This window comes from Tupaia chinensis, unplaced genomic scaffold (assembly GCF_000334495.1).
Source record: "Tupaia chinensis unplaced genomic scaffold, TupChi_1.0 Scaffold000365_1, whole genome shotgun sequence".
Taxonomy (NCBI): Eukaryota; Metazoa; Chordata; class Mammalia; order Scandentia; family Tupaiidae; genus Tupaia; species Tupaia belangeri.
Window position 1 is genome coordinate 2,564,667 of NW_006159862.1, and position 12,489 is coordinate 2,577,155.

Genomic DNA, 12,489 nt, shown 5'->3' on the forward strand with positions numbered 1-12,489 from the left:
CAGGCGGGGGCGGGCGGGTGACTAAGTGCCGCCCCGCCCACCCCGCCGCGGCCACCTGCGGTCGGGTGCGGCCAGGGGGCGGGGCCGGAAGCTGATTCACCCTCGACAGACAGACACACTGACCTGGGGCGGATGCGGGAGCCCTCTCCTGTACTGCCCCATCCCTTGGTGCCTGGATTTCGAAAAACTTGGGGGCCAAAGACTAAATTCACCTAGAGTACTGTGGCTCAGAGAGGGGGCAGTGTGTTCCCTGAGGTCACACGGCACGTCCACACTCCGGTGATCATAGTCTAGCCCCAGCTGCGCCCATTCTAGCAGGTGGTCAGGGAGGGGTAGATAGTGCCCCCAGGCAGGGGCAGCCATTGGCCGGAGCCGGTGTTGGACCCAGCAGGTACCAGCTCTTAGTCCCCAGGGCAGCTCCCTGCTGGGAGGGGTTCCCCAGGATTCCTGCATAATGAGCAGCTCCCCACCTGAACCCTGGGGGAAGAAGGGGTGGAGATGGCGGCTTCGCGTCCCTGGGGCTTGGGACCCTGGTTATGGGGGGCGTGGGGACCACATCTGAACGCTGGCTGTCAGGGCGGGAGGATAAAGCCCATTAAACCTGGCCTCACAGCCCGCCCGCACCCTGGCGCGTGCACAGCCAGTCTGCTGGGCTCCGGGCCAGCCCTTCCCTCCTGTTCCCCGCCACTCGCTCTGGATGGGAGTGCGGCTGGGGTTTGGGGCCCTAAGGACGCTGCTCTGTGGTGCTCAGTCTGGTGACATCTCCAGGCCTGTGTCCTGGAACTCTTCCCGCAGGGCCCTCTCCACCAGCCATCCGCAAGTCAGACTCCTGGCCCTCTCCCAGGCCCGGCACTCCGTGGTCCCAGCACTGACCCCTCAAGCCTCAAGCCCCCACTCCCTGCCATAGGGCCCCACCCTGGCCCCAGGGGCTCTACTCAGTGTCTGCACAAGGTTCCAGAGGCCAGGCTCCTCACAGGGCCCTAGGTGTACAGACCTGCATCCCCTGCCCAGGGCCAGAGGGGGAGTTGGCCCCAGCAGGTGAGTCCTGCCCTGGGAGTCCCGAAGCCTTATTTATAGGCTCTCTGCCACCTTAGACCTGCCCTGGGCCTCAGCTTTTCTCTCTCTCCCTCTCTCTTAATTTGCCAAAGGGTGGGTGTGCTCGGAGACAGAAGGGATGGGAAGGAAAACTCCCCCACGGGGCATGGTCATCCCCCAGTACCTTCGCCTCCGTCTCTCCATCCTGTCGGGATGTGGGTCACGCGTGTGAAAGCCCCTGGTGTGTTTTCCCGTGCTCTGGCTGTGGGATCCGCACTGCACAGGTGGCCCTGTGGGCTCCTGCTCCCCTCTCCCCTTGGCCACGGACCGGCCCAGCTTCTCTCATTCTTACCCATGCACAGAGGCTCTGGGGGCCGTGAAGGGAGTGGCCCCTCCCCGCTCTGCAGTTACCAGCCCCTAAGGATGGATTCGCAGGTGAGCAGGGTGGTCACGTGCCCGCCTTACTCAGGCTCCCCAGGGGGACATCGTGCATCACTGTGTCCAGTCCCTCCACAGCTAGACATCCATATCAAGGCATCCACTGAGCATTTCAGTCCCACCAGTTTTACGTGCATGTATGTGTGTGTACCCATGTGTGCAACCGTGTCATGTGTGTAGACTTGGGTAAGCGCCGTCACAGTCGAGACGCACAGCTCTCTCTCCAAGACCTCCCTCTGTGTAGACAGGCCCGCACGCCCTCCACTCCCCTCACAACCACGAGTCCTCGGCTCTACGGTTTTGTTGTTCAAGACTGCTAGATCGAGGGACCAGCATTTAGTGTAATGGCTACGTCGCTGAACTCCCATGTAGTCGACTGCGGTTCGTCTTCTGGACCCGGTGGCTTAAAACTCACGCCAGGCGCGTATGCGTGTGTGCCCAAGATCCCTATGTGTGCATGCTGAAAATCCCCAGAAGAGAATGTTGGAGAAGGGATTGCGTCGTGGCCATGCCCTCCGGGGGGTGATTTCTCGCTTTCTGTCTCTCTGTCTCTCTCTGTCTTTCTGGTGAGTGTACGTGCCGTATAGCAAAAACCTCTCCAAAAACAAAAAGAGCTGCTGTGAACGCCTATACACGAAGGTCTTCCGAAAGTCCAAGGGCTAGCAGGTGACTAAGATGCTGAACTCCCACGTGGCCGGCCATGGTCTGAGTCCTGGACTCAGCAGCGTAAATCATGCCGAGTGCATGTGTGCGCGTGCTCAAATCCCAAGAGGAGAATGGAGGAGAAAGAGTTGCAGTGTGGCCATCCCCTCTGGGGGCGATTTCTCACTTTCCCTCTTTCGTCTGTTTCTCTCTCCAGTGAGCACATGCACCCTATGGCAAAAAAATATATATGTATATATATATTTTTAAGAGGTCCGAGGAAATCATACAGTATTTTAAAAAAGCATGGATTTTAAATATTTTCAATTCAAATATTTTTATATCAAAATGAACTCATACCTTAATTCCATTTTCCATGAACTTTTCAAAGAGCCTCATAAATAGTGTCTTTGTTTGTGTATATGTGCATGTGTGTGTCTGTGCATATGTGCATGTGTGTATAGGTGTGTATCTGTGTATATGTGTATGTGTGTGTATATGTGTATGTGTGTATGTGTATGTGTGTATACGTGTATGTATCTGTGTATATGTGTGTATATGTGTATGTGTGTCTGTGTATATGTATATGTGTGTATGTGTGTATACATGTATATATCTGTGTATATGTGTGTATATGCGTATGTGTGTATATGTGTATGTGTGTGTCTGTGTGTATGCGTATGTGTGTATACGTGTATGTATCTGTGTATATGTGTGTATATGTGTATGTGTGTGTCTGTGTATGTGTGCGTCTGTGTGTATGTGTATGTGTGTCTGTGTATGTGTGTCTCTCTGTGTGTCTGTGTATGTATGCATATGTGTATGTGTATGTGCGTATGTGTCTGTGTATATGTGTGTCTGTATATGTGTGTGTGTATGATTATGTGTGTATGTGCATATGTGTGCATGTGTCTCTGTGTCTGTGTATATGTATGTGTGCATATATGTATGTGTATGTGTCTGTGTATATGTGTGTCTGTATATGTGTGTGTCTATGATTATGTGTGTATGTGCATGTGTGTGCATGTGTCTCTGTGTGTCTCTGTGTCTGTGTCTGTGTATATGTATGTGTGTATATATGTATGTATATGTGTATGTGTCTGTGTATATGTGTGTCTCTGTGTGTCTGTGTATGTGTGGGTCTGTGTGTATGCATGTGCGTCTGTGTGTGTGTGTGTGTGTGTGTGTGTGTGAGGCTTTGTTCCTCTGGGACAAGTGGCCAGCCGTGTGTTTCCGGGGCCCATGGCGGCTGCACCCGCAGTGTGTGAGTGACCGTCTCCCACATCCTCACCAACGTCATTTCTGACCTGGCCGTACCGAGAGCTGTGTGGCATCTTGCCGTGGTCATCCCTCGCGCTGTCTCGGGCGTGGCCTGGCACGTCGCTCCCTGTGCTAAACGCCGTCCGTCTGTCTGTCCTCGGTGAGCCACCCCTCCCTGTCTCCCCCATCTCTGACTGGGCCGTCTGCTTCTCACTGCTGACTCTAGGAGCCCTTTACCCATGCTCGGTCCAGCCTTGGTCGGACACGGTCTGCAGGTCTCTCCTCCGGCCGGACCTGCCTTTTCACTCCCCTCGTGGGTGTCTCCCGCAGAGCCAGAGATCTTAGCTGTGAGGAGTCCAGTGTATCAGCTTTTCCTTTTATGGACCTTTTGATATCAAGACTCTGCCTAGTCCTGGTTTGAAACTTTTTCCTTACGTTTACATTTGTGTCTGTGAGCTGCTCAGAGCTAAGTTTGCATAGTATGACATTTAGGTTGAGGTTAAGTTTTTGGCCTATTAATGTCCCACAGAAGGTTTTGTTTATTTTTTTAAAATAATTATTTATTTATTTAACTCTATTTTTTTTTCTTTTTTTGGAGAGTTTTTTTTTTCTTTTTTGCTATAGGACACGTGTGCTCGCCAGACAGATAGAGAGAGACAGAGAGACAGAAAGCAAGAAATCACCCCCCAGGGGGGATGGCCACACCGCAATCCCCTCTCCTCCATTCTCCTCTCGGGATCTTGGGCATGCACGCACACGCACCTGGTGTGAGCTTTAAGCCTCCGGGTCCGGGACTCGAACCGCAGTTGACTGCGTGAGAGTCCAGCGACATAGCCGCTAACTACTGGTCCCTTACTATTATTTTTTTATTTGACCAGAGAGAGACAGAGAGAAAGGGAAAGTGAGAAAGCAAACCACCATGTCTGGGACTTGAACCACAGTCGGCCATGTGAGAGTCTAGCACCTTAACCCCATTGCTACCTGCTGGCCCACCAGAAGGGTTTTTAACAGAGGAAGAAACAGCCGCGGAGGACTAAAATAATCATGCAGGCTTACACAGCAAGAGATGGAAGAGCTGGACTGACACCTGGGTCCGTGTGCGGCTGTGACAGGAGAGTCTCAGCCCTGGTGGGGACCGGGGAGCACCTTGCTGACTCCTCAAGGCAGCGTGTCCAGTGACCTCTCTGGGAGAGGATCACGCGGTCTTTCAACCAGCCCAGGGAGACCACTGCGGGTTGGCTTGTGCTGGGTGCTGTGGGGGACCAGGCTTCTCCGGGAGGCCCCAAGGTCACAGTCTGGTGGGGAGGAGGGAGGACACGGGTCTCAGTGTTACTGGGGCTGTGGTGGAAGTTGCCCCAAAGCCGAGGGAGGTGGAGGGCAAGACGTGCATAATGAATCGCGAGGCACGGAGCGTGTGTTCTGGGTTTACGAGGGAGGGGAGGGTGTTCCAGGAGGGAGCAGCAGGCTGGAGGCCCAGAGGGGTCTGAGGGAGCCTGGAGCTCTGCCGTCTAGTGTTCTGTGATGGGGCCACCAGTTCTTTAGCCGTTTCAGTAGTGGAAATGGTGGGGTGAGGGCGGGACATGGACCGAAATGACACAGTTGGAGCCTCGGGAGCCCCTGCTAGCGACAGAGAGCTGCAGGGGTGAGCCGGAGGAGCAGGGGCAGACTGGGGGCTGTGGACGCTTCCTCTTGGTGCTGGCGAGGGGTGGGTTGGTAGGGACGGCGGGAGGTGGCTCAGTTCCCCCAGTGACCCAGCAGGGCTAGACCTGGCTGTGGAGAGGACCTGGGTCCGGGACAGCGCTGGCCCCCAGGCCCTCAGAGGCCCGCTCTCTGGCAGGCCAGGCCCTCCTGCCCAGTCTCCTGGCCCTCATCAGTCCAGGCCGCTCCCCCGAGCTCCCTGGCCCCAGATGGGGACACGGCCACGCCTGCCCGAAAGGAGCAGTGCTTGTTCTTTGTTGAGCACGGACGCTCGGCCGTGCCCGCGCTGCCCGAGGTGGTGCCTGCCAGGAGCCCGCACTGGGCCGGAGGGACTCGGGAGGCATCTCCTGATGCGGCCATCTGGGCCATTCTGTGGCGGAGACGCCTCACCCTGTGCTGCAGGTGGGCTGGGCCCTCCTGGTGCGGAGCCGGCCAGTCGGGGTCAGACCGTCAGCTGTTCTGGAATCCAGGCTGCTGGGCCCCGGCTCTGACCCGGCTCTGACTGTGTGTGCAAGACAAACGTGTCATCCATGGTCTTGCAAACCCGCGGTGGGGCAGAGCCGTGGTGTCCAGGGTTCCAGAACCCTTTCTCCCTCCTCCTTCCTCCGCGCCACTCGCTCACTCACTCACTCACTCAGCGGATGTTCACTGAGTGTCTCCTCTGGGCCCTGCCCTGGGCCGGGCTGTCCCTGGGACAGGGAGATGATTCAAACCCGGTGTCTGCCTCGGGGAGCTCCGTGGAGAAGGTGGAATACGTAAACAAGCTGCTGTGATTCAGCTGTGGCCCGGGGAGCCCTTGGGAGGAAGCTGCTACTGCCTGGGGGCTGGGGGGGAGCCAGGGGAGGCCTGGGAGGACAGCCTGGAGCAGGAGGTAAACAAGGGTGCGGGCAGTTGGAGGGACAGTGGCGGGAGGAGGACGCGTCTGCGAAGGCACGGAGGCGTCGAGGAGCTGGGCGTGTGTGGGAAAAGGTGTTCAGGCAGGTCAAGGTGCCTGCGCGGGGGCTGGGAGCAGTCCTGGGCCAGGCGTCGAGGAGACGAGAGCATCTTCCCCAGGACGCCATGGGCTCTGGGGGGCAGAGTGGGGGTCCTAGGATGTTGGTACAGGGGCTTTGGACAGGGCGAATGGGAGCGAGGGTGTTCAGGCCGTGGTGGGAGGCGGTGGAGCTGGGATGAGCGCGGTGGGCAGGGCCAGCCCCGGAGGAGAGGGAGAAGCCATGGGTCTGGTGGGACGACGAAGGACGGCAGGGCCATCACTGGGGCAAGACCAGGTGTCCAGGAAGCCAGGATCTCGAGAGAGGCCCACCCGGAGACCGGGGTGCCGGCCAGCAGGTGGCGGGTGCTGCCCCAGCCCCTGGCCTAGAGCAGGGGTCTGAGAGCTGTGCTGGGGGGCTGGACCTGCAGGGGACCTCTCAGAATGGGTGGGTGGGGGGACAGGCCCACAGAAGAGCATCGAGTCCTAGAAACATGGATACCTGCGGTCGCCCCACAGGCTGCCCCCTCAGTGGGGTCCCACAGCTGCTGGCTCTGCACTGCCCGGTAGTCGGCACTTTCTGGTTCACTCTGTGGACCCTCCTGAAACCCCAGGGGGCCAGGAGCCAAAGGGTCTTAGTTTATTTTGTTTTCTTCTTAATAGAGAATGTGGGGGACACCCTCCACACACCCTGTCGCACCACCATCCCCTCCCCCAGCCCTCCAACCTGTCAGAGCCATGTTCCAGACAGATCGGGGTCCAGACCTGCGGGTGGCCGGGCCTCCCAGCCCCACGGTGCAGTGCAGTACGCCACCCACTGCACCACCAGGCTGGGCCCCACAGGTTTTAGGAGGTATTTCCTGGGAGGAGAAAGTGGACATGAGCTGACCCTCCTGTCACCTTCGTTTTCTGGGGACCTCACATCCCAGGGCTCCCGGCAGGGTTGGGGCTGCCCACAGAGGGCGGGAGGAGCACTGCCTGGCCGCTCACTAGGGACACCACCGAGCCCAAATCCAGATTCGCGAATCCTGTCAACAGATGGCTGGCCAGCCGTGGGGGTCACGGCACAACCCCGATCCTTCGGGGCTCACCCACCACAGAGAGGAGGAGAGATGGTCCCCGGGGGCGGACAGGGATGCAGGTGGGGGTGGGTTTATTCTAGGTGGGGGAGAGGGCTGCTGAGTGGGCAGGGGTGCGGTTGGGGGTTTGGCTCGCAGACTGAGCCCCCAGAGCTCCGACCCGGGGCCGTGATCCCGTGTCTGCAGCAGGAGGGCCCGGTCAGCAGGCAATGAGAACACTGCAGCCGCCAAACCGAGTGAGCTATGGGGGCACGCAGAGGGCAGCAGGCGGGGCTCCCTCTGCAGGCTTGCCTCCTCGCTGGTCTCTGTGTGGCCCATAGGGGACAATGGCTGGGCACAGGAGGAGGGGGAAGGAGGCTCGAGCCCTGGATGGGCCCTAGTGGTGGACCGGTCACTCTGTGGGCAGGCCTCTGCCTGGGGTCGGGGCACAGGACAGCAGGCGGGATGTGGGCTGGGGGCTGGGAGGCCCTGCCCATGGCATCGTGGGGAGCCGAGGCCTGGTGTGTGGGGCGGGGCAGCGCGGGTGTGGGCACCGAGCACCCCTCTCGTGCAGATGACGTGGGCTGTGTGGTGCCCTCCGAGTGTCTGCGGGCCTGTGGGGCCGAGATTGGCTGCTCCAACATCGCCTACCCCAAGCTGGTCATGGAGCTGATGCCTGTAGGTGAGGCTGCGGGCGGGGCGGGCCGGGGTGGGGGGGACGCTGGGGCTGGGGAGGCCACGCTGGGCCTGGGTGACTGCGTGGTACGCAGGTGGGGCGTGCTGCTCCCAGGGCCGGAGGAACTGTGCACCCACAGTGTGCCGGCCTGTCCCAGGCTCCCCCGGGGGCTTGTTCCCTGATCTCAGTAATGTTAGTGTCACCCCTGTTCTAAAGATGGGAAAAGGGTGGCCAGAGAGGTTCGTGAGGCGGCCGAGGTCACGGTCACCATAAAAGGGGGCTGCACAGCTGGGATTTGAATCGGGGTCGTCTGCTCTCTAGCCCGTGCGGGGCCCTCCTTCGAGCAAGGCGCCCACATCCTCTCCCTCCATCTCTGCTCGGCGCCAGGCCCGTCTCACATCTGCTCAGTTAATGTCGTAGGGGAGGGCCTCGGCTCCATTTTACAGATGGGGACACTGAGGCACAGAGAGGGCCAAGGGACTTGTCTGAGGCTATGGAGTGACAGAGACACAAACCCAACCCCACTGTTTAGCTCTGGAGGGGTCAGGAGCTCAGGCCCGCTACCCCCCACCTCTGCAGGCAGGAGCCCCCACGCTCCAGCTCCCGAGACATTCCGGGCAGGACTATGGGGCAGGCTTTGTCACTTTCCACCTCTCAGCCCTGCCGACCAGTCACAGGAGGTGTGCGAGCAGGAGGCTTAGCAAGGGTTTGGGAGGCCGCACCCAGGCAGGAGGGAGCTCCCCGAGCCCTCGCAGTCTGAGCCCTGGGCCTCCACATTCTCAGGTGCCGGGGTTCCCAGCCCTGGGCCCTGGAAGCTTGCCGGCCCCTCAGCGGGGAGCCCAGCCCTCTTCGCCCACCCTCCTGCCAGCCCAGGCCGGGGGAGTGCGTGCACAGACCTGGGCTTGCGTCTTGGCTCTGCACTGGCTGGCCTAGCTACGTGGGGCATGTCCCTTCCAGCGCAGAGTCAGCGTCCTCATTGGTAAATTGGAGCTAGCGCGTCCTCCCAGACTCCTGCTGTGGCCGGGATTAAACGTAATGACCCAGGGAACTGCCTGGCCCGCTGGGCTCTCACCTCTGGGCGTCACCTTCCCTTCCGTTTTGGGACGGGGGACTCACTAAGCCCCCCAGGCCCCCAGGGCCGACACCCAGCTGTCATTGGGCCACAGCCCCCCTACGTCGTGAGCTCTCTGCTGATGGGTGGCGTGAGCCCCAAGTTAATCCACTTCCCGAGCATGACAAGGAGGGTGGAGAGCTGTTTTTGGGGAAACCTGATTCGACTCACTTTCCCTTGGGCCTCATCCCAGTCAGCCTGACAAGTGAGCAGAGAGGGCATGGGGTGACAGGAAGTCGCACCGACGATCAGGCACCGAGCCCAGGCTGGGCAGCTCAGCCAGGCAGTGACGGCCCCTCTAAGGCCAAGTCTTTAAGAGCGGGCACCCAGGTCAGGCTCATCCCCTGCGAGCGGTGCGGGCGGGCGGGCAGGGAGTCTACAGAGGCCCCCGGGTGCTTCGATGCTTGGAGAAAGACACTAAGACTTCCCGGAGACAGGCTCAGACCAGCGCCCAGACAGGGCCGCTAACCGGCCTGAAGCCACACGGCACTGAGCTGTGCTGGGGCATCTTCCTGGCCCCCCGGGGGCCCTCTCGAGCCACCCCCTCCATGAGGCTCCTCACTCCCTGTCAGGCTGGGCTGGCTTACCTGGTCCCCACCCCTGGGGCTGCCTCTCTCCCCAGAGCCAGTGAGCACCCCAAGGAGCCGCCATGCCGAGCCGGCCATGCACAGAGGCAGGAAAGCAGAGAGCCAGACCGGGCCCCTGGCAGGGCCGAGGCCCACACCTCCCCGGCTGTGCCCTCCAGGCGAGGGTCCCGCCCTGGTCCTGCCTCTGGCCTGCTGTGCGGCCCTGGGCAGCCGTCTGCCCTGCCCTGAGCCTCCAGTTCCTCATCTGCCAGGCAGGTTCTTAACCTCCCACAGACGGAGTCATGGGTGTGAAAGTGCCCTGTCCTCCCCGGGCCAGCCGGCCGGGCCCCGCAGGCCCGAGTTCGAGGGCTTGCTCCCCGCCAGCACGCCAGCCTCTGTGAAGGGCGGTGGAGGCCCGGCCCGGCCACGCGGTCACCGCCAGCCGTCCCCCAGGTCTCCGCGGGCTGATGATCGCCGTAATGATGGCCGCGCTCATGTCCTCGCTCACGTCCATCTTCAACAGCAGCAGCACGCTCTTCACCATGGACCTCTGGCAGCGGCTGCGGCCCCGCGCCGGCGAGCGGGAGCTGCTGCTGGTGGGACGGTATGCTGGGCACAGCCCGGGAGTGGCTGAGCAGTGGCCAGCCTGTGGCCAGCCCTCCGGGCCCCCAAGGCAGGTTTTGAGGGATGAGTAGGAGTTTGCCAGGTGGAGAGAGGAGGATGCCAGGAAAGAAGGGAGAGATGAGGCCGGGGTGTCCTGTCCAACCACCTCCCCTCTAGCCCTCGGCGCTCACAGCCCTCGTCCCGGGTACGCCTCTCGCCCTGCATGGGTCCCCTCTGCGGGACTGGTCCTTCCTTCCCCAGCCATCCCAGAGATCTCTTCGTCTCCCTAAAGTGGGAGATCCTAGCTCTTATGGCTCCCAGCTACCCCCAAGCAGCCCCCAGGCCAGTGCTCAGGGCTGGCAGCATTTGGGATGGGTGGTCCCTCAGCCCCATGCCCCTGGCCCAGATGAACACTCCTCATTTCCTCCTTGTGTCCCCTCTTCACTCACCTCAGTGACTCACCCGTCTTTCTAGACTCTGTCCAGTGTTGCCTCCTCCTTGCAGCCCTCCCTGATAGCCCTGACCATGGAATGAGCCCCTCTGCCCTCTATGTACCCGGCTCTCCCCAGATTCCCCCAGCACACCTGTGACCGGACAGTCTGAGTGGCCTCCCCGATGCCCCTTGCCAAGAGTCTGGTTGCTCCTCGAGAGCAGGTCTGTGAGGGCCCATCCCTCTGTCCCCGCCTGTCCCCGTGCTGGCCGGTGGACCCAGGAGGCCTGCAAGGTGCCTTGGCCATGGTGATGAAGGCCGGTGTCTCGGAGTGTGGGCACATGTCTGAGGGCCAGCAGTGCACCCTCCCGCCGGAGCTCAGGGCGCCCACCCTGGGGCGTGTCCCCGGAGTTCCAGGCAGCTGTCCCAGTGATGCAAACAGCCGGCTTCTGTCAGGGCTCTGCTGGGACACGCCAGGCGGCAGCGGGCGGGCGTGAGCTCATCTGTAACTCACAGCCTCCACCAAAACAGGCAGCCCTGTGCCCCGGGTGAGGGCGCCCCTGGTCGGCACACCCGGCACGTGGCCCTGCCCGCCTCCGCCCTGGTTACCCTCCTCTCCTCTAGGCTGTGTGCCGGGGCTGAGGGCGAGGACCCTGCTTTCTCTGACCACGGCGACCCTCCGTGCCCTGGCGCTGGGACCTGGACACCTCCTGCTGCCCGGGTGTGCCCTTAGTCTGCACACCCTGGACACCTCCTGCTGCCCGGGTGTGCCCGGAGTCTGCACGCTGGTGGCCCCAGTGCCTGCCCGGGGGCCCTCGTGTCCCCTGCCTGCCACCTTCTGGCTTCCTCCAAAGCAGGCTTCTTCCCTCCCACCCAAAGCCCAAAGCCCCCCATCTCCTGCTGCTTGCCCCGGCCTACCCCAGAGCCCCCGGCCTGGCGTTCAGCCTCCCTGTGGGGCAGGGTGCTATGCCGTGTGCTGCTGGTCAGGTTGCTCTGGGCCCCGGCTCGCTCAGCTGCAGTGCACTGAGTAGGAAGGGCCCAGTGCCGGGTGTAGGTCTGGCCTGCTCTACCACCACCCCTCTGGAAGCACTGAACACCCTCCGACACCCCCAGCCACTCTCTCAGTGGCTCAGCCTCCTCCTGCTGCCTAAAACACCATCGAAGCATTGTCCTTGGGCTCTGGGGGGTCATGGGGCTCTGGCTGGGTGGACAGGCATGACCAGAGCCTTGATCATGAAGATGTGGGACTTGCAGAGAGAGAGCCTGCAGGGGCCATCTGCGGGGGCATGGGGACAGGCAGGGGCAGGCCGGGGACTCTGGTGGTCCCATTAGGTTGTGGGAAGGCCAAGGGGGAGGGAGGACCTCACCTCTGGAGCCCTGGCCCTTCCCCATCCTCTGTTATTTGGTTCACAAACAGGGCCCAGGCCTCCCTGGGACCCTGGGTTGATCTGGGCAGGACGGGGGACTCAGAGCTGGAAGGAGCCCCTGGGACTGTGGCTGTGGCCCAGGGAGGCGATGAAAGGGGCAGGCGAGGAGGTGGGCTGGTGGGGACCATGGGCACCAGGAGGCCTTGCTGGGAGGAGTGGGGAAGGGCATCCCAGACGGCAGGAGCAGCCGGCGGCAGCCCGCACAGCTGGGTCGGAAGAGGCAGGAGGAAGGCCGAGGCCCGGTGCAGGCCCGCTGGACAGGCCTGGCCGGCCCAGAGTGCTGAGCCTGGCCTTGGCCACGGAGGGCAGGGCGGGTGGGTGTTAATGGAGGCCCGCCTGTGCCTTTGAAGAGGGCAGTGCCCGCCCGCCCGCCAGGCTAAGGGTTAATTAGCCTTAATCAAGGTGGCACCTCCTTCCTCCACCCTCTCCCTCAGGCCTGGAAGTGAAAAAGGGAGGCGGGCAGGCAGGGGGGGGAGGCACCCCAGCTGTACACACGCTTCTGTCACCCCGTCATGCTGGCGGGAGTGCCAGGGACTCAGCCCCACCTGCCGTAGGGGTGAGGGGGAAGGACCGAC